Raw genomic sequence first — 20178 nt, forward strand, 5'->3', positions numbered from 1 at the left:
TTAAAGTCTGAAATACGAAATACTTGATGCAAAATTACAATATTGATATATTTGCAACAGATTCTATGAATGACTTATGCAATCATTGTATACAGTGTACCATTTTGTTATTTACATAATTATAGTCATATGCCTCTTCATTGCATAACTTGACATTATGGATGTGGTGTGTGCACATCTTCAAACCTTAGAGTAAGAAAAAATTGACAGTTGTGTCTCACCTCAACTTAGGCAAGAAATTTGTTTTTATCAATTAATCATCCAGATTTTGAATCTCATAATTAACCAGTGGCACCTTGTTGAAAAATTTTTTTTTAGAAGTTCCTAATGATGAAGGAATGAATGAATGGTTTCTTTGAGTGAGATGAGCTCAACAACTTACCTTATCTGTATTTATTTGTGCAAAAGATAAATTGGCACTAACCGAAGTCACAAATTGAATCTGCGGTGACTGCGATTATGGTACGTTACCTCTCATCTCTGTAATCATTGACATAGTCAACCATGTCACCCTCCATGAATTTCTCTTTTCTGCTGTCCACCTGCATGGCACTGCCCTTCTTCTGTTCCACTCATATTGATCTGAGCATAGCTAGAGTATCTCTAGTAATGGCTTCCCTTGCCAAACAGTACTGTTACCTCTGTCCTTTGTTACAGTTGGAGTTCATAAGGTTAAGTTTTGAACTGTACCTCTAAACATAGGTTAAAATGAAGGTGGTCAGTGACTACTCCAAATTCACCTGACAGCAACAGAAACAGAAATACCTGGAAAAACTCAGCAGGTCTGGCAGCATCGGCGGCAAAGAGCACAATTGATGTTTTGAGTCCTCATGACCCTTCAACAGAACTAGTAAGTCTGGCTTAGTCTAGGGACTGGCTGAGCGAAGTGTGAAGTTCTCACATCTGGGAACAAAGGGTAGCTCTGCTAGCAGTAAATAGACTTGCTGGCTCCAATCTTTTAGAACAGAAGGAAAAAGAGAGAGGGGAGAAGTACAGCAGTTGGTGAGGTCAGCAGAGAGAAGAGGCAGTAGGTTCTTTGCGAGCTTCCAAATCTAGATACCAGAGGGAGATGGTCTCTAGTTGAAGAGATGCGTCCCATAGTCCTCTAAGGAATCTGGGAGATTCATCCTGGCATGGCTGGTGGGGGGGGAGACAAATCCGTGAAGAGGGCTTTACTGCTGGTAGTGCATTTGGGAAACTCTGCAAAAACTGGGAGAAGCGCCTGGAGACAGTCACTCAAAGTTGCTTCTTGTTGAAACGGGAAAATATGAACCCATTGGAACTGACTGGACTGTTTGCTATAAGGACTGCAATTCTATGTAGTGTGTGATGTGTGACAATGATAAAAAAAAGGAATTACCTGGAAAAACTCAGCAGGTCTGGCAGCATCGTAATTCTGTTTTTGTTTTGGATTTCCAGCATCCGCAGTTTTTTGTTTTTATAATTATATAAAAAAAGGAATGTTCCTTTCGGTAGGTTACTGTATAAGTTGCCTACAAATGTCATGTTTAGTTAATGTTCTTAGTCATTTGTTAAATTAAAAATCTTAAAATGTGAAATCTTGTCTGGTCATCTTTCTTAACAATTAACTGGAAGTTTGAATTTCTTTTTAAATGTTATTGGTCTCTACAGGGATTGTAATACGCGCAAGGAGCTAGCTGTGGCAGCACTACCCCCCCACCGCCGTTCCACATTTTGCCCTTTGGTAATATTACCCACAAACATTGGGTCGGCTTTCACAGCTCTACCCCACCACTTCTCCCAACCCCTCCACTACTTCTGTTTTATCAAACTGCTTGTCTAACATCTAGTTTTGGACAAGCTGCAATTTCCTACATCTGAACACTAGGAAGACAAACACCCACAAACTATACCCTTGCCACCATTCCCCCTCCCCAGTCACTGTTTGAGATTGACATAGACTATTCAAGCTGAGCTCAGTTTTTAACCCTACATACTGTTCATCATAAAGACTCCTGTAACATTGCTGGCTTCCACCCTCACCTCCAACCATCTATTTGAAATGTTTACCCATATCTTCGTCACCTCTAATCTAAACTATTTCAGCGTTGTCCTGGCTGGCCTTCCTTCCCCAACCCTCCATAAGCTTCAATTCACCTAAAGACCTGCTGCACACCTATTCCATGTAAAATCTTGCCCATCACCTCTGTCCTTACTGACCTGTATTGGTTCCTGGTCCCCCAGGGCCTACAATTTAAAATTCTCACCCTTTTATTTGAATATCTCTGTGCTTCCCATGCCTCCATATCCCTTTAACCTCATCTATCCCAACAAGCACCCCTTCTGATCTTTCTGTTCCTCTGACTCTGGCATGCCTCCCTCCATTCACCCCATTGTTGATAGTTGTATCTTTTGCCAACCGCCCCTAGCCTTGAAATTTCCTTTTTGAACCTCTGCATCTCTCTATTTTCCTCTCTTGCTTTAAGACCGTCTTAAAATCCACCTTCTAGATCAAGCTTTGGTCATACCCCCTGAGTCGCTTTCTTTGACTTGGTATTCATTTTTTCCTTTTACCTCTGTGAAGTTCCTTGGAATATTAACGATTTAAAAAAGGTGTATAAATGCAAGTTCTTGTCATCTTAATGTTAAGTTTATTTAAAAATTGAGTAAAGTTCCGTTAACAGATAAAGATGCCTGGTTAATATTTTACAGCATGAAATTCACATTCTTTAGGTGCTATACCAAACAATTAACTCCCTTACTTTTAACAGTCTGATTGCACTTGGCACATTAAGGCTGTTGTCTTAGAAATATGTTAACACAAATGTTGTATTGTGTAGCAAACTGGTGTATGCTATTCATAGCATCTTAAATGATTCCTGACCATTCTTGGATCATATGATCTCATTATCTTTTTGTTTCTTCAGATGAAAAAGCAGTCAGTGTGCTTGGTGCTTTATGAGAGAATGAAACAATGCAATATGAAGCTGTGGTAAGTAATGTGATTTGAACTGATCCCTAATTGTCTTTTATAATTTAGTACAATATGTATTAGAGCTTTTAATGCTTGATCAGTTATGTTATTTATCTTAAAATTCACCCACTTTTGCTACACTGAACATATCCATTGTACTAGACAACTTTACTAGCGGTTAATCAAGTCAAGAACTGAGTCAGTTATGACTCATGGGTATTGCAGTGTGATAAATATGGGGTGCGTTGTTCATCTTCCAGCAAAGTGAAAAACTTGTTGATGCATATGAATTATAAAAAATGCACATGTGTGATGTAAACAGATTGTACTTTTGTTCAAGATCAAAGTATATCTCAGCATTGTAGTCATTTATTTTCCTGAATGTAGCATCTGGAAGTGGTATAAACATTTGACCCTTGTCCTGTTACAAAAGCACTTCCTAAAGTGCTTTTAGAAAATATTTTCTAATGTATTAACCACAAAATAGAAGAAGGTGGTGGCGTAGTGTTAATATCACTGGGCAGAGGCTCAGGCTAATGCTCTGGGGACAAGGGTTCAAATTCCACCATGGCAGCTGGTGGAATTTAGATTTAATTAATAAATCTGGAATTAAAAGTTATTCTCAGTAATGGCGACCATGAAACTACTGTCATTTGTTGTAAAAATCCATTTGGTTCATTAATGTCCTTTGGTGTGAAGTTTAGTTAAATTTACTTATTGATGGTCATTTTGGAAAAGTATTAATCGTCCTGTCTCAGCCAAATCAAAGAACCTGCATACTTTGAAGCCTGGACAGCCAACCAGATAGCTACTTTAGACAAAGAGAACAAGAACATCAGTTTGTGAATATGCCTTGTCTCATAGACTAGAAAAGCAGTTGTGAACTATTCATTATTTTCAACTACAACAGATCTAGATAAGCTTAGGTACTGTAAAATTATATGGACCAGAGTTTGTTTTCAGTGGCAAAGCAATCGCACTTGTTGCTGACCTTAAAGCTTTGCTGAGGAATCTAAAAATAAAGATCTTATTTCATTGCTTAACTAATTGAGCAAAAGAAAAAGTACCCTTGCAAGGCAGCAAAGTTATGCTATTCGTATTGGGTAAATAGGCAAATGCTTGAACCGACAATCCAGGGTTGAATTGTTACTGTAGAATCCATGTGAATGTCTTTTAATTGTTGTGAAAAATAAGAAGCCATTAAACTCAAAATCTCAATTACAATAGAATGTCTAAAGCTATACCATACGGTTACAAAAGTCCGCCAAGAAGATTGCTGACATGGCCAAAGAAAATCATTGCCAACTGAAGTGTGACATTGACACTACTTCCTTTTCTGAGGCATTTATGTAATTTGGTGTGGAAGAATAACTTTCTAGTCTTATTCAGTCATAGACATATGCTCTTTGCAAAATGCATAAAGTTGATTTTTCGGAGCATGCCAAGAATTTTTAATGCAGGTTATTTGTTCAGATGGTAATGTTATGTACTGTCCCTGTTATGACCACAGCTGATGTTAATTGCTGGGTTAACCAAATCCCAGAGGGAAACTTGGCTTAGGTGGCAAGTATTCTGAAACTGAGAAAAGGATGTACTGATCTCAGCAATAAGAAGCCCAGCAACACTTTTGGGATTTAAAAAAATGAAAGTTTTATTAACAAAAATAAAGGAAAACCTAAGCACACAAGATTACAGTTAAATTTAGTCTTAAAAAAGATTCCCTCTACTTCGCCAGACCCACAAGTAAGCACCTTCCAGGCAACGCTCCCCTATAGATGGACTGCAGCAGTTCAAGAAGGCAGCTCATCACCACCTTCTCAATGACAATTGGGGATGGGCAATAAATGCTGGCCTCGCCAATGACGCTCTGATCCCATGAACGAATAAGAACAAAAATCTGTCACTCAAGTTGACGTTGGAGGCCATCACAGTTTAATGATATGGGAAAGGCAGCAGGGTTGCAGATATCGATATTTCTTTTATTAAGAGGAATGCAAATACGTTGTACATGGCAAGTAAACATGCTGCTAGAAAGCAGGAGGACAGTTCCCTGTCTTGTCACTTCCACAGGACCTTTTCTGTGTTCTGCAGAACAAGCCAGAGTATCATGATCAGAAGTCAGGGAAATACACCATCCTAAGTGGATGAGTTGGCCTTGCAACATGTGCTTTTGAAAGATAGTAAGAAAGTTTTTTGGCTGCTGCATGAGGTAGCGCGAGTAAGTAAAGATTGTGTGTATGTGCGCCTGAGCGTGAGAGTGTGTGTGCGCGTGGGCGTGAGAGTGTGTGTGCGCGTGGGCGTGAGAGTGTGTGCGCGCGTGGGCGTGAGAGTGTGTGCGCGCGTGGGCGTGAGAGTGTGTGCGCGCGTGGGCGTGAGAGTGTGTGTGCGCGCGTGGGAGTGAGAGTGTGTGTGTGCGAGAGTGAGTGTGCGCGCTCACAGGCGCGCGAGTGAGGAAAAAATGTGTGTGCGCGTGCACATGGGAGCAAGAGAGTGAGAGCGTGTGAGCGCTTGGGCGTGAGTGTGTGCGTGCGTGGACGTGAGAGTGTGCGCGAGCATGAGAGTGTGCACGCGCGGGGGCGAGAGACAGTGTGCATGCGCGGGAATGATAATGCGCGCAGGCGCTCGAGTGAGTAAAAATTGTGTGCGCACGCGCGCGTTGAGTGAGAATGCGTGCGCACATGGGAGTAAGATAGTGTGTGCGTGCGGGAGTGAGAGTGCGCGCGCGCGCGTGGGGGTGACAGTGTGTGTGCGCGTGGGGGTGACAGTGTGTGTGCGCGTGGGGGTGACAGTGTGTGTGCGCGTGGGATTGAGAGTGTGTGTGCGTGTGGGATTGAGAGTGTGTGCGCGTGTGGGATTGAGAGTGTGTGCGCGTGTGGGATTGAGAGTGTGTGTGCGTGTGGGATTGAGAGTGTGTGTGCGTGTGGGATTGAGAGTGTGTGTGCGTGTGGGATTGAGAGTGTGTGTGCGTGTGGGATTGAGAGTGTGTGTGCGTGTGGGATTGAGAGTGTGTGCGCGCGTGGGATTGAGAGTGTGTGCGCGCGTGGGATTGAGAGTGTGTGCGCGCGTGGGATTGAGAGTGTGTGCGCGCGTGGGATTGAGAGTGTGTGCGCGCGTGGGATTGAGAGTGTGTGCGCGCGTGGGATTGAGAGTGTGTGCGCGCGTGGGATTGAGAGTGTGTGCGCGCGTGGGATTGAGAGTGTGTGCGCGCGTGGGATTGAGAGTGTGTGCGCGCGTGGGATTGAGAGTGTGTGCGCGCGTGGGATTGAGAGTGTGTGCGCGCGTGGGATTGAGAGTGTGTGCGCGCGTGGGATTGAGAGTGTGTGCGCGCGTGGGATTGAGAGTGTGTGCGCGCGTGGGATTGAGAGTGTGTGCGCGCGTGGGATTGAGAGTGTGTGCGCGCGTGGGATTGAGAGTGTGTGCGCGCGTGGGATTGAGAGTGTGTGCGCGCGTGGGATTGAGAGTGTGTGCGCGCGTGGGATTGAGAGTGTGTGCGCGCGTGGGGTTGAGAGTGTGTGCGCGCGTGGGGTTGAGAGTGTGTGCGCGCGTGGGGTTGAGAGTGTGTGCGCGCGTGGGGTTGAGAGTGCGTGCGCGCGTGGGGTTGAGAGTGCGTGCGCGCGTGGGAGTGAGAGTGCGTGCGCGCGTGGGAGTGAGAGTGCGTGCGCGCGTGGGAGTGAGAGTGCGTGCGCGCGTGGGAGTGAGAGTGCGTGCGCGCGTGGGAGTGAGAGTGCGTGCGCGCGTGGGAGGGCGAGAGTGCGTGCGCGCGTGGGGGGGGGGCGAGAGTGCGCGCGCGCGCGGGAGGGGGGGGCGAGAGTGCGCGCGCGCGCGTGCGAGGGGGCCCAGAGTGCGCGCGCGGGGGGGGGGGGGGAAGAGTGGGCTTGTGCGAGAGTGAGTGTGCGCGCTCACAGGCGCGCGAGTGAGGAAAAAATGTGTGTGCGCGTGCACATGGGAGCAAGAGAGTGAGAGCGTATGAGCGCTTGGGCGTGAGTGTGTGCGTGCGTGGACGTGAGAGTGTGCGCGAGCATGAGAGTGTGCACGCGCGGGGGCGAGAGACAGTGTGCATGCGCGGGAATGATAATGCGCGCAGGCGCTCGAGTGAGTAAAAATTGTGTGCGCACGCGCGCGTTGAGTGAGAATGCGTGCGCACATGGGAGTAAGATAGTGTGTGCGTGCGGGAGTGAGAGTGTGCGCGCGCGTGGGGGTGACAGTGTGTGTGCGCGCGTGGGGGTGACAGTGTGTGTGCGCGTGGGGGTGACAGTGTGTGTGCGCGTGGGATATAGAGTGTGTGTGCGCGTGGGAGTGAGAGTGTGTGCGCGTGTGGGAGTGAGTGTGTGCGCGTGTGGGAGTGAGAGTGTGTGCGCGTGTGGGAGTGAGAGTGTGTGCGCGTGTGGGAGTGAGAGTGTGTGCGCGTGTGGGAGTGAGAGTGTGTGCGCGTGTGGGAGTGAGAGTGTGTGCGCGTGTGGGAGTGAGAGTGTGTGCGCGTGTGGGAGTGAGAGTGTGTGCGCGTGTGGGAGTGAGAGTGTGTGCGCGTGTGGGAGTGAGAGTGTGTGCGCGTGTGGGAGTGAGAGTGTGTGCGCGTGTGGGAGTGAGAGTGTGTGCGCGTGTGGGAGTGAGAGTGTGTGCGCGTGTGGGAGTGAGAGTGTGTGCGCGTGTGGGAGTGAGAGTGTGTGCGCGTGTGGGAGTGAGAGTGTGTGCGCGTGTGGGAGTGAGAGTGTGTGCGCGTGTGGGAGTGAGAGTGTGTGCGCGTGTGGGAGTGAGAGTGTGTGCGCGTGTGGGAGTGAGAGTGTGTGCGCGTGTGGGAGTGAGAGTGTGTGCGCGTGTGGGAGTGAGAGTGTGTGCGCGTGTGGGAGTGAGAGTGTGTGCGCGTGTGGGAGTGAGAGTGTGTGCGCGTGTGGGAGTGAGAGTGTGTGCGCGTGTGGGAGTGAGAGTGTGTGCGCGTGTGGGAGTGAGAGTGTGTGCGCGTGTGGGAGTGAGAGTGTGTGCGCGTGTGGGAGTGAGAGTGTGTGCGCGTGTGGGAGTGAGAGTGTGTGCGCGTGTGGGAGTGAGAGTGTGTGCGCGTGTGGGAGTGAGAGTGTGTGCGCGTGTGGGAGTGAGAGTGTGTGCGCGTGTGGGAGTGAGAGTGTGTGCGCGTGTGGGAGTGAGAGTGTGTGCGCGTGTGGGAGTGAGAGTGTGTGCGCGTGTGGGAGTGAGAGTGTGTGCGCGTGTGGGAGTGAGAGTGTGTGCGCGTGGGGGAGTGAGAGTGTGTGCGCGTGGGGGAGTGAGAGTGTGTGCGCGTGGGGGAGACAGTGTGTGTGCGCGTGGGGGTGACAGTGTGTGTGCGCGTGGGGGTGACAGTGTGTGTGCGCGTGGGGGTGAGAGTGTGTGTGCGCGTGGGAGTGAGTGTGTGGGCGCGTGGGAGTGAGTGTGTGGGCGCGTGGGAGTGAGAGTGTGTGGGCGCGTGGGAGTGAGAGTGTGTGCGCGCGTGGGAGTGAGAGTGTGTGCGCGCGTGGGAGTGAGAGTGTGTGCGCGCGTGGGAGTGAGTGTGTGCGCGCGTGGGAGTGAGAGTGTGTGCGCGCGTGGGAGTGAGAGTGTGTGCGCGCGTGGGAGTGAGAGTGTGTGCGCGCGTGGGAGTGAGAGTGTGTGCGCGCGTGGGAGTGAGAGTGTGTGCGCGCGTGGGAGTGAGAGTGTGCGCGCGCGCGCGGGGGGGGGAAGAGTGGGCTTGTGCGAGAGTGAGTGTGCGCGCTCACAGGCGCGCGAGTGAGGAAAAAATGTGTGTGCGCGTGCACATGGGAGCAAGAGAGTGAGAGCGTATGAGCGCTTGGGCGTGAGTGTGTGCGTGCGTGGACGTGAGAGTGTGCGCGAGCATGAGAGTGTGCACGCGCGGGGGCGAGAGACAGTGTGCATGCGCGGGAATGATAATGCGCGCAGGCGCTCGAGTGAGTAAAAATTGTGTGCGCACGCGCGCGTTGAGTGAGAATGCGTGCGCACATGGGAGTAAGATAGTGTGTGCGTGCGGGAGTGAGAGTGTGCGCGCGCGTGGGAGTGAGAGTGTGCGCGCGCGTGGGAGTGAGAGTGTGTGCGCGCGTGGGAGTGAGAGTGTGTGCGCGTGTGGGAGTGAGAGTGTGCGCGCGTGTGGGAGTGAGAGTGTGCGCGCGTGTGGGAGTGAGAGTGTGCGCGCGTGTGGGAGTGAGAGTGTGCGCGCGTGTGGGAGTGAGAGTGTGCGCGCGTGTGGGAGTGAGAGTGTGCGCGCGTGTGGGAGTGAGAGTGTGCGCGCGTGTGGGAGTGAGAGTGTGCGCGCGTGTGGGAGTGAGAGTGTGCGCGCGTGTGGGAGTGAGAGTGTGTGCGCGTGTGGGAGTGAGAGTGTGTGCGCGTGTGGGAGTGAGAGTGTGTGCGCGTGTGGGAGTGAGAGTGTGTGCGCGTGTGGGAGTGAGAGTGTGTGCGCGTGTGGGAGTGAGAGTGTGTGCGCGTGTGGGAGTGAGAGTGTGTGCGCGTGTGGGAGTGAGAGTGTGTGCGCGTGTGGGAGTGAGAGTGTGTGCGCGTGTGGGAGTGAGAGTGTGTGCGCGTGTGGGAGTGAGAGTGTGTGCGCGTGTGGGAGTGAGAGTGTGTGCGCGTGTGGGAGTGAGAGTGTGTGCGCGTGTGGGAGTGAGAGTGTGTGCGCGTGTGGGAGTGAGAGTGTGTGCGCGTGTGGGAGTGAGAGTGTGTGCGCGTGTGGGAGTGAGAGTGTGTGCGCGTGTGGGAGTGAGAGTGTGTGCGCGTGTGGGAGTGAGAGTGTGTGCGCGTGTGGGAGTGAGAGTGTGTGCGCGTGTGGGAGTGAGAGTGTGTGCGCGTGTGGGAGTGAGAGTGTGTGCGCGTGTGGGAGTGAGAGTGTGTGCGCGTGTGGGAGTGAGAGTGTGTGCGCGTGTGGGAGTGAGAGTGTGTGCGCGTGTGGGAGTGAGAGTGTGTGCGCGTGTGGGAGTGAGAGTGTGTGCGCGTGTGGGAGTGAGAGTGTGTGCGCGTGTGGGAGTGAGAGTGTGTGCGCGTGTGGGAGTGAGAGTGTGTGCGCGTGTGGGAGTGAGAGTGTGTGCGCGTGTGGGAGTGAGAGTGTGTGCGCGTGTGGGAGTGAGAGTGTGTGCGCGTGTGGGAGTGAGAGTGTGTGCGCGTGTGGGAGTGAGAGTGTGTGCGCGTGTGGGAGTGAGAGTGTGTGCGCGCGTGGGAGTGAGAGTGTGTGCGCGCGTGGGAGTGAGAGTGCGTGCGCGCGTGGGAGTGAGAGTGCGTGCGGGCGCGGGAGTGAGAGTGCGCGCGGGCGCGGGAGTGAGAGTGCGCGCGGGCGCGGGAGTGAGAGTGCGCGCGGGCGCGGGAGTGAGAGTGCGCGCGGGCGCGGGAGTGAGAGTGCGCGCGGGCGCGGGAGTGAGAGTGCGCGCGGGCGCGGGAGTGAGAGTGCGCGCGGGCGCGGGAGTGAGAGTGCGCGCGGGCGCGGGAGTGAGAGTGCGCGCGGGCGCGGGAGTGAGAGTGCGCGCGGGCGCGGGAGTGAGAGTGCGCGCGGGCGCGGGAGTGAGAGTGCGCGCGGGCGCGGGAGTGAGAGTGCGCGCGGGCGCGGGAGTGAGAGTGCGCGCGGGCGCGGGAGTGAGAGTGCGCGCGGGGCGCGGGAGTGAGAGTGCGCGCGGGCGCGGGAGTGAGAGTGCGCGCGGGCGCGGGAGTGAGAGTGCGCGCGGGCGCGGGAGTGAGAGTGCGCGCGGGCGCGGGAGTGAGAGTGCGCGCGGGCGCGGGAGTGAGAGTGCGCGCGGGCGCGGGAGTGAGAGTGCGCGCGGGCGCGGGAGTGAGAGTGCGCGCGGGCGCGGGAGTGAGTGCGCGCGCGGGCGCGGGAGTGAGAGCGCGCGCGGGCGCGGGAGTGAGAGCGCGCGCGGGCGCGGGAGTGAGAGCGCGCGCGGGCGCGGGAGTGAGAGCGCGCGCGGGCGCGGGAGTGAGAGCGCGCGGGGCGCGGGAATGAGAGCGCGCGCGGGCGCGGGAGTGAGAGCGCGCGCGGGCGCGGGAGTGAGAGCGCGCGCGGGCGCGGGAGTGAGAGCGCGCGCGGGCGCGGGAGTGAGAGCGCGCGCGGGCGCGGGAGTGAGAGCGCGCGCGGGCGCGGGAGTGAGAGCGCGCGCGGGCGCGGGAGTGAGAGCGCGCGCGGGCGCGGGAGTGAGAGCGCGCGCGGGCGCGGGAGTGAGAGCGCGCGCGGGCGCGGGAGTGAGAGCGCGCGCGGGCGCGGGAGTGAGAGCGCGCGCGGGCGCGCGGGAGTGAGAGCGCGCGCGCGGGCGCGGGGGAGCGAGAGCGCGCGCGCGGGCGCGGGGGAGCGAGAGCGCGCGCGCGGGCGCGGGGGAGCGAGAGCGCGCGCGCGGGCGCGGGGGAGCGAGAGCGCGCGCCCGGGCGCGTGGGAGCGAGAGCGCGCCCGGGCGCGTGGGAGCGAGAGCGCGCCCGGGCGCGGGGGAGCGAGAGCGCGCCCGGGCGCGTGGGAGCGAGAGCGCGCCCGGGCGCGGGGGAGCGAGAGCGCGCGCCCGGGCGCGGGGGAGCGAGAGCGCGCGCCCGGGCGCGGGGGAGCGAGAGCGCGCCGTGAGTGCGCGCGCGGGGGGGGGGCGAGAGTGGGCTTGTGCGAGAGTGAGTGTGCGCGCTCAGAGGCACGCGAGTGAGGAAAAAATGTGTGTGCGTGTGCACATGGGAGCAAGAGAGTGAGAGCGTGTGAGCGCTTGGGCGTGAGTGTGTGCGTGCGTGGACGTGAGAGTGTGCGCGAGCATGAGAGTGTGCACGCGCGGGGGCGAGAGACAGTGTGCATGCGCGGAAATGATAATGCGCGCAGGCGCTCGACTGAGTAAAAATTGTGTGCGCACGCGCGCGTTGAGTGAGAATGCGTGCGCACATGGGAGTAAGATAGTGTGTGCGTGCGGGAGTGAGAGTGTGCGCGCGCGTGGGGGTGACAGTGTGTGTGCGCGTGGGGGTGACAGTGTGTGTGCGCGTGGGATTGAGAGTGTGTGTGCGTGTGGGATTGAGAGTGTGTGTGCGTGTGGGATTGAGAGTGTGTGTGCGTTTGGGATTGAGAGTGTGTGTGCGCGTGGGATTGAGAGTGTGTGCGCGCGTGGGATTGAGAGTGTGTGCGCGCGTGGGAGTGAGCGTGTGTGCGCGCGTGGGAGTGAGAGTGTGTGCGCGCGTGGGATTGAGAGTGTGTGCGCGCGTGGGAGTGAGAGTGTGCGCGCGTGGGAGTGAGAGTGTGTGCGCGCGTGGGAGTGAGAGTGTGTGCGCGCGTGGGAGTGTGAGTGTGTGCGCGCGTGGGAGTGAGAGTGTGTGCGCGCGTGGGAGTGAGAGTGTGTGCGCGCGTGGGAGTGAGAGTGTGTGCGCGCGTGGGAGTGAGAGTGTGTGCGCGCGTGGGAGTGAGAGTGTGTGCGCGCGCGTGGGAGTGAGAGTGTGTGCGCGCGCGTGGGAGTGAGAGTGTGTGCGCGCGCGTGGGAGTGAGAGTGTGTGCGCGCGCGTGGGAGTGAGAGTGTGTGCGCGCGCGTGGGAGTGAGAGTGTGCGCGCGCGCGTGGGAGTGTGCGCGCGCGCGTGGGAGTGTGTGTGCGCGCGCGCGTGGGAGTGTGTGCGCGCGCGCGCGTGGGAGTGTGTGCGCGCGCGCGCGTGGGAGTGTGTGCGCGCGCGCGAGTGTATGTGTGCGCACGCGCACGTTGAGTGTATGTGTGCGCACATAGGAGTAAGATTGTGTTTGCATGCGAGAGTGAGTGTGTGTGTGCGCGTGTGCAGGAGTGATAATGCGCACAGGCGCGCGAGTGAGTAAAAATTGTGTGTGCATGCGCGCGTGGGAGTGCATATGTATGCGCACATGGGAGTAAGAGAGTGAGAGTGTGTGCGCGTGTGGGAGTGAGAGTGTGTGCGCGTGTGGGGGTGAGAGTGTGTGCGCGTGTGGGAGTGAGAGTGTGTGCGCGTGTGGGAGTGAGAGTGTGTGCGCGTGTGGGAGTGAGAGTGTGTGCGCGTGTGGGAGTGAGAGTGTGTGCGCGTGTGGGAGTGAGAGTGTGTGCGCGTGTGGGAGTGAGAGTGTGTGCGCGTGTGGGAGTGAGAGTGTGTGCGCGTGTGGGAGTGAGAGTGTGTGCGCGTGTGGGAGTGAGAGTGTGTGCGCGTGTGGGAGTGAGAGTGTGTGCGCGTGTGGGAGTGAGAGTGTGTGCGCGTGTGGGAGTGAGAGTGTGTGCGCGTGTGGGAGTGAGAGTGTGTGCGCGTTTGGGAGTGAGAGTGTGTGCGCGGGCATGAGAGTGCGCGCGGGCGCGGGATTGAGAGTGCGCCCGGGCGCGGCCGTGAGCGAGCGCCCGGGCGCGGCCGTGAGCGAGCGCCCGGGCGCGGCCGTGCGCGAGCGCGCGGGCGCAGCCGTGAGAGTGTGTGTGTGCGCGTGCGAGTGAGAGTGTGCGCACGTGGGAGTGAGAAAGTGTGGGAGTGAGAGTGTGCGCGCGTGGGAGTGAGAGTGTGCGCGCGTGGGAGTGAGAGTGTGCGCGCGTGGGAGTGAGAGTGTGCGCGCGTGGGAGTGAGAGTGTGCGCGCGTGGGAGTGAGAGTGTGCGCGCGTGGGATTGAGAGTGTGCGCGCGTGGGATTGAGAGTGTGCGCGCGTGGGATTGAGAGTGTGCGCGCGTGGGATTGAGAGTGTGCGCGCGTGGGATTGAGAGTGTGCGCGCGTGGGATTGAGAGTGTGCGCGCGTGGGATTGAGAGTGTGCGCGCGTGGGATTGAGAGTGTGCGCGCGTGGGATTGAGAGTGTGCGCGCGTGGGATTGAGAGTGTGCGCGCGTGGGATTGAGAGTGTGCGCGCGTGGGATTGAGAGTGTGCGCGCGTGGGATTGAGAGTGTGCGCACGCGTGGGAGTGAGTGCGCGCACGCGTGGGAGTGAGGGAGTGAAAGTGTGTGCGCACGTGGGAGTAAGAGAGTGAAAGTGTGTGCGCACGTGGGAGTGAGAGTGTGTGCGCGCGTGGAAGTGACATTTTGTGCGCGTGGGAGTGACTGTGTGTGTGCACGTGGGCGTGAGAGTGCGCGCGTGGGAGTGAGAATGCGCGCGGGTGAGTGAGAGTGCGCGCGCGCGCGAGAGTGCACGCGCGGGCGGGAGACTGTGTGTGCGCGCGCGGGAGTGAGTGTGTACGCGCGAGCGGGCCGTGAGAGTGCGCGCGCGGGCTGTAAGAGTGTCCGCGCGTGGGAGTGAGAGCGCGTGAGAGTGTGCGCGAGTGAGAGTGTGCGCATGTGGGATTGAGAGAGTGTGGGAGTGAGAGTGTGTGCGCGCGTGGGAGTGAGAATGTGTCCGCGTGCGTGGGAGTGAGAATGTGCACGCGCGTGTGGGAGTGAGAGTGTGCGCGCGCGCGTGGGAGTGAGAGTGTGCGCGCGCGCGTGGGAGTGAGAGTGTGCGCGCGCGCGTGGGAGTGAGAGTGTGCGCGCGCGCGTGGGAGTGAGGGTGCGCGCGCGCGTGGGAGTGAGGGTGCGCGCGCGCGTGGGTGTGAGGGTGCGCGCGCGCGTGGGAGTGAGGGTGCGCGCGCGCGTGGGAGTGAGGGTGCGCGCGCGCGTGGGAGTGAGGGTGCGCGCGCGCGTGGGAGTGAGGGTGCGCGCGCGCGTGGGAGTGAGGGTGCGCGCGCGCGTGCGGCCGGGAATGAGACTTGTGCGCGCGTGCGGCCGGGAGTGAGACTTGTGCGCACGTGGGCGAGAGTGTGTGTGCGCGCGTGCGAGTGAGAGTGTGTGTACGCGCGTGGGAGTGAGAGTGTGCGCACGTGGGAGTGAGAGAGTGTGGGAGTGAGTGTGCGCGCGCGGCCGTGAAAGTGTGTGCGCGCGTGGGAGTAAGAGAGTGAAAGTGTGTGTGCGTGTGGGAGTGAGAGTGTGTGTGCGCGTGGAAGTGACATTTTGTGCGCGTGGGAGTGACTGTGTGTGTGCGCGTGGGAGTGAGAGTATGTGCGCGCGTGGGAGTGAGAGTGTGTGCGCGCGTGGGAGTGAGAGTGTGTGCGCGCGTGGGAGTGAGTGTGTGTGTGCGCGTGGGAGTGAGAGTGTGTGCGCGCGCGTGGCAGTGAGAGTGCGCGCGCGGGCGTGAGAGTGCGCGAGAGTGCGCGTGCGGGCGGGCGACAGAGTACGCGCGCGGGCGGGAGACTGTGTGTGCGCGCGCGCGGGAGTGAGTGTGTACGCGCGAGCGGGCCGCGAGAGAGCGCGCGTGCGGGCTGTGAGAGTGTGCGCGTGTGGGAGTGAGGGCGAGTGAGAGTGTGCGCACGTGGGATTGAGAGAGTGTGGGAGTGAGAGTGTGCGCGCACGTGGGAATGAGTGTGTGTGCGCGCGAGTGAGAGTGTGTGTGCGCGCGTGGGAGTGAGTGCGCGCGCGGGAGTGAGAGTGCGCGCACGCGCGGCCGTGAGGGACTGCGAGCGCGCGGCCGTGAGGGACTGCGCGCGCGTGGCCGTGAGAATGAGTTGTGCGCACGTGGGAGAGTGTGTGTGCGCGCGTGCGAGTGAGAGTGTGTGTACGCGCGTGGGAGTGAGAGTGTGCGCACGTGGGAGTGAGAGAGTGTGGGAGTGAGTGTGCGCGCGCGGCCGTGAGAGTGTGTGCGCGGCCGTGAGAGTGTGCGCGCGCGCGGCTGTGAGAGTGTGTGCGCGCGTGGGAATGAGAGTGTGTGCGCGCGTGGGAATGAGAGTGTGTGCGCGCGTGGGAATGAGAGTGTGTGCGCGCGTGGGAATGAGAGTGTGTGCGCGCGTGGGAGTGAGTGTGTGTGTGCGTGCGTGCGAGTGAGTGTGTGTACACGCGTGGGAGTGAGAGAATGTGGGAGTGAGAGTGTGTGCGCACGTGGGCGTGAGAGTGTGCATGCGTGGGCGTGAGTGTGTGCGCGCGTGGGAGTAAGTGCGCCCGCGGGAGCGCGCGTGCGTTTGGGAGTAGGAGCTTTGTGGGCGCGCGTGGGAGTGAGAGCGTGTGGGGGCGCGTGGGAGCGAGTGCATGTGCCTATGCGAGTGTGGGAGCGAGAGAGTGCGCACGTGGGAGTGAGAGAGTGTGTGGCTGTGTCCGTGTCGGAGTGAGAATGTGCCTGTGTGTGCCTGGGAGTGAGTGAGTGTGATTGTGTCTTCGTTACTCCCAACCTCACGTTTCTCATTTACGTTCACCGCCACACACCAAAACATACACGCACCCACTCAGTGGGCCAGGGTGAGTGAGTGAGTACCCTGAGACTGGGAGTGAGCCTGGCACTCACGCACTCCGACCCTCTTGCACTCTGGTCGCGTGCGTGGGAGTGAGAGCGTGTTTTTTTTTTTACTAATTACACTTTTTTAACTTAACAGCTTATTGTTATGACTGCTTTATTTTTGCTCAGCACTTGTTTCTTTTCTTAATACCTCAACTTTTTTTTTGAAATTGAGTTTAAAGTAGCGCCAAACCTTTTCATTCTGAACTTTGCTCATTGGCCTCTTAAGGGAGAAAAGAAATGGAAGTGTGCCCACTCACTCTTCCCCCCCCCCCACCCCCACAAACTCTCATTTTAAATGGAGTACTCATCATCCATGCTGAGCAGCCAGAGCTTAGGACCTAATAGCCTGGTTTGAGAAAAAAATGAACTTTCAGGTTGAATGTTTCGATTTTTTTCAAGGCGTCAATCAGGTCAATTTCATTCGTTTCTGCACTGCTGTTGTTGGGGAAGGGAGGTTGGGGTTGGGGGAGTTGAGTGGGGTTGTTGGGGAGGTTGGGGGGAAGGCGTGAGGGCTGGGGAGGGAGTGGGGGTTTTGGGTGCGGGGGAGGTTGTTGGAGGCAGGGGTGAGAGAGGTTCATGGCAATATGTTTCACTTAAAAAGCATAGTTTTACTGACTTTTAGGGACTCAAATGATTTACACATAAGAAAACAATGTAATGGAAGATTTAGAAATGATATGGCCAACACATTTTCTTAGAGCTCTGGCACCTCAAAATGTGGCATTACACCCCTGTCTATATTTGAGCTTAGGTATAAATATTGCACATGCTAACCAATTATAAATAGAAAATTCTATGTACAAAATACCAACCTAAAGTCTGTTCATGCCAGCAACTTTAGCACTGGTCCAAGTGTGAGTTATAAAGTAGGTGCTTTGTAGAAATTTTGGAATATTGCATCAGTTGTACCCCCCATCTAATTTATTAGTCCAATGGTGTTTGTGCCCTGATAGAAACTCAGTGAACAATCATTGAAAAACATGAGCTGATACTGGCAATGCCGAACACTTGTTATTGTTCTGTCGAAGGGTCATGAGGACTCGAAACGTCAACTCTTTTCTTCTCCGCCGATGCTGCCAGACCTGCTGAGTTTTTCCAGGTAATTCTGTTTTTGTTTTGTTATTGTGGATTTGATTTGAGCTGTCCAAACTTATTTCTTGTGACCAAAAGAGAAAGAGACCTTAATCTGATCACCCTAAGTTGTTTCTGAATACAGACACCAAAGGTGGTATAGGATAATGGTGTAAGTAGTGGTGCTCTGAGGTTTGATTTGAGGCCCCATTGTCAGTTGCATATGAGGGTGAACTTCACTTTGAACTGAATCGAGTCCTATGAGTACTGACCCTGGGTGTGAAAGTGGATTGGTGTTCCATCACCCATCATAAATATCTGTCAACTTTATCCAAACATTTACCAACTGATGGAAAGTGCTGCAAAATGGGAGCTGGAATGATGAATAATATCTTAAAAAAATTTACCAGTATGCCTTATTTCAGTCTGTAAAGCAAATTCATTGTGAGCAATCGATGTACAATGATTATATAGAGATATAGTTGATTTGGCCCTCAGGTTTTCCAAGCACAGTAAGTGTTATAGTTTTTATTTCATTGCTTTGTCTCATTTCAGAATGCTGAACAATTTTATTGATTTCAGTTGATAGTAGACCTTGAACTTGAATTAGGCTGCACAATACTTCTAGAAATTATTTACCCGTGGTGTCCTTGGGTTTATTGTCTTATTATTGTTTGGTCTTTCTGTGTTTTTATTATGTCTTATACTATTAAGCCTCTGCTTTCATGAATCTTCTAAAATGTAATTGAAATAGTTCAAAGCTTTCCTTTTAGGTAAAAAATAGCGAAAGTAAGTTCATTGTCTCACAAAGCTTGGAAACTTTTAGACAGGGCCATTTAAAAACATAAGAAATAGGAGCAGGAGTAGACCATGTGGCCCCTTGAGCTTACTCTATTATTCAGTATAATCTTCTGACTCAACTCCACATTCCCTGAGAGATAACAAAAAATGTATGTCTCAGCTTTGAATATACTTAATAATGGAGCATCCATAAACTTCTGGGTTAGCGAATTCTAAAGACCCACAACCCTCTGAGTGAAGAAATTTCTCCTCATCTCTGTCCTAAATGATCAACACTTTATCCCGAGACTATGCTCTCATGTTTGAGCTTCGACTAAGAGTTCAGTTTTGTGAGGAGTTTTAAAGATGTTTAAGGAGGGAGTTCCAGAGAATGGGACCAAGCAGGCTGAGGGCTGTGCAACCAGTGATGGGTGAATGGAGGGGAGCTGGACACAGAGAAACTGTAGGAAGTTGTGATACACCATGACCTGATGTGGAGGGAAATCATAGATATCAAAGAAGAGCAAAGGACAGATCCTTGGGATAATTGTTGGAATGGCAGTAGTAGGAGAAAAAGTTTCTACAGATATGACAGCTGTATTTGAATAGGTAGAAATGGAACTATGCAAGTGAAATTTAATGGAGCTGTATGACACAAATATTTAAGGAGGGATAGTACGGTCAGCCATACCAAACAATGTGAAAGGTGAATGATGTGCCATGGGCGCATTCACAAAGGATGTTGTGACCTTGGCTGGGACTGTTGTCATGATCCTTGTGAACCAAAGGAACCGAATGATCCCCAAATGAAGAAATTGCCGGACAAGGTTTCTCTTTTTGTAACTTTTACTTTAACACAAATCAGAATCAATGTAACTAAATTAACAGACAAATTACGGTCAGTGCGAACAATAAATTACGTGGAATAGCAGTTTCAACAAGGATATCACAGATTTATTAGGCAACCCACTTTGCCTGTATGTCACAAATTTCAGACACAAAGATCTTCCAATCTCTGATCTTCACCGAGCAGAATTCACGCCCAGTTCCTTCAAGAACTTAACCTCCGCTGGCAGCATGGGTTCCATCTGTGCAATCTTCTACACAATCTTCATTATGGAACCACCTAATCTCTCGGCTCCAATCGGCCATGGCAGCGTGAATCTTCTGGAACCATCTTTACTTTGTTATGGTATGGCCGATTCTGGGCATTCATTCACTCGAAAGTGAATGAAACTGCAGCAGCAGTCCTAAATGTCCTTCCAACTGCTCAGGAATCCAGATGTCCTCTTTCATCGTTGGTTGTCTGTCATACGGCCTCCGTATTTTAACTTACTGTTGGTACTGCTTCTAGGTTGAGGGCCATCAGGTCACATGGATCACTATTTCTTATTACCCCAAAATTAAATTGATCCCTTTCTAAAAGATACAAACTCTTAAACATCATTTTCAAACATTTTTTAAAGCAATTACAGATTGCCCGAACATTTTAAAGTAATTATAAATTTTCCTCACTGTTGCTTCTTTTGGGTCAAAGGTTGTCACACTGTTTTAATGCTGTCAGGAGGTGACAGTTGGAAGAATTTAAGTAGAGTTATGGGAGAGATGAGCATAGTTGACAGTGCATCTTGTAGATGGTACATACTATTGCCACTGTGCGTCAGTGATGGAGGGAGTGAATGTTTGTGGTTGGGGTGCCATCAAGCGGGCTGCTTTGTCCTGGATGGTGCCAAGCTTCCACTCATTTACTCCACCACCGACGCACAGTGGCAGCAGTGTATACCATCTTGTCTTAATCCCCTTGTTAATATTGCTACAATCCTGTTAAGGATCATTAACATTTGGAGAGAAATCTGGACGCCTTGTTTTAACCAATAGAATTATGCCATAAGATTTCACTTTATTAAACAAAAACAAACCTAAATGTATACAAAAGACTTTTAAAAAAAACAGTCGTAACAATGTAAGTTATAACTATACATAACTCAGTTTTAATCTTTACTCCCGCACCCCCCCCCCCCCCCCCCCCCCCCCCCCGTAAGACACATCAATCTTAAAGTTACTTACTTCTGTAGGGACCACCCAAAACTATGGCACAGGCCTCTGGAATTTACTTTAATTCTCACCAGTTCCAGCTATTCTCAGAGGTAAGACTCTTTAATACCTAATGACTCTGGGTGCATCAGTCCCGTTGTACCATTATTTAAAAGGGGTGCGAGGGATAGGCCAGAAAATTCAGG

At 54.3% G+C, this 20178-nt stretch overlaps 1 protein-coding gene across 3 annotated transcripts in view; it reads left to right on the top strand.

Annotated features, from left to right (window-relative positions):
* Positions 1-20178, top strand: part of galnt11 (UDP-N-acetyl-alpha-D-galactosamine:polypeptide N-acetylgalactosaminyltransferase 11 (GalNAc-T11)) — a 199747-nt gene that overhangs the window by 7593 nt on the left and 171976 nt on the right. For 2 of the 3 annotated variants that reach the window (XM_041183552.1, XM_041183560.1), the window contains exon 2: positions 2889-2953. The gene's annotated coding sequence lies outside the window, so the exon portion shown is untranslated. Of the gene's footprint in view, positions 1-318; positions 463-2888; positions 2954-20178 lie in introns of those variants that run through there. The other variant, XM_041183559.1, reaches the window with a different exon arrangement.

The sequence above is a fragment of the Carcharodon carcharias genome, chromosome 3, assembly GCF_017639515.1.
Source record: "Carcharodon carcharias isolate sCarCar2 chromosome 3, sCarCar2.pri, whole genome shotgun sequence".
Lineage (NCBI taxonomy): Eukaryota > Metazoa > Chordata > Chondrichthyes > Lamniformes > Lamnidae > Carcharodon > Carcharodon carcharias.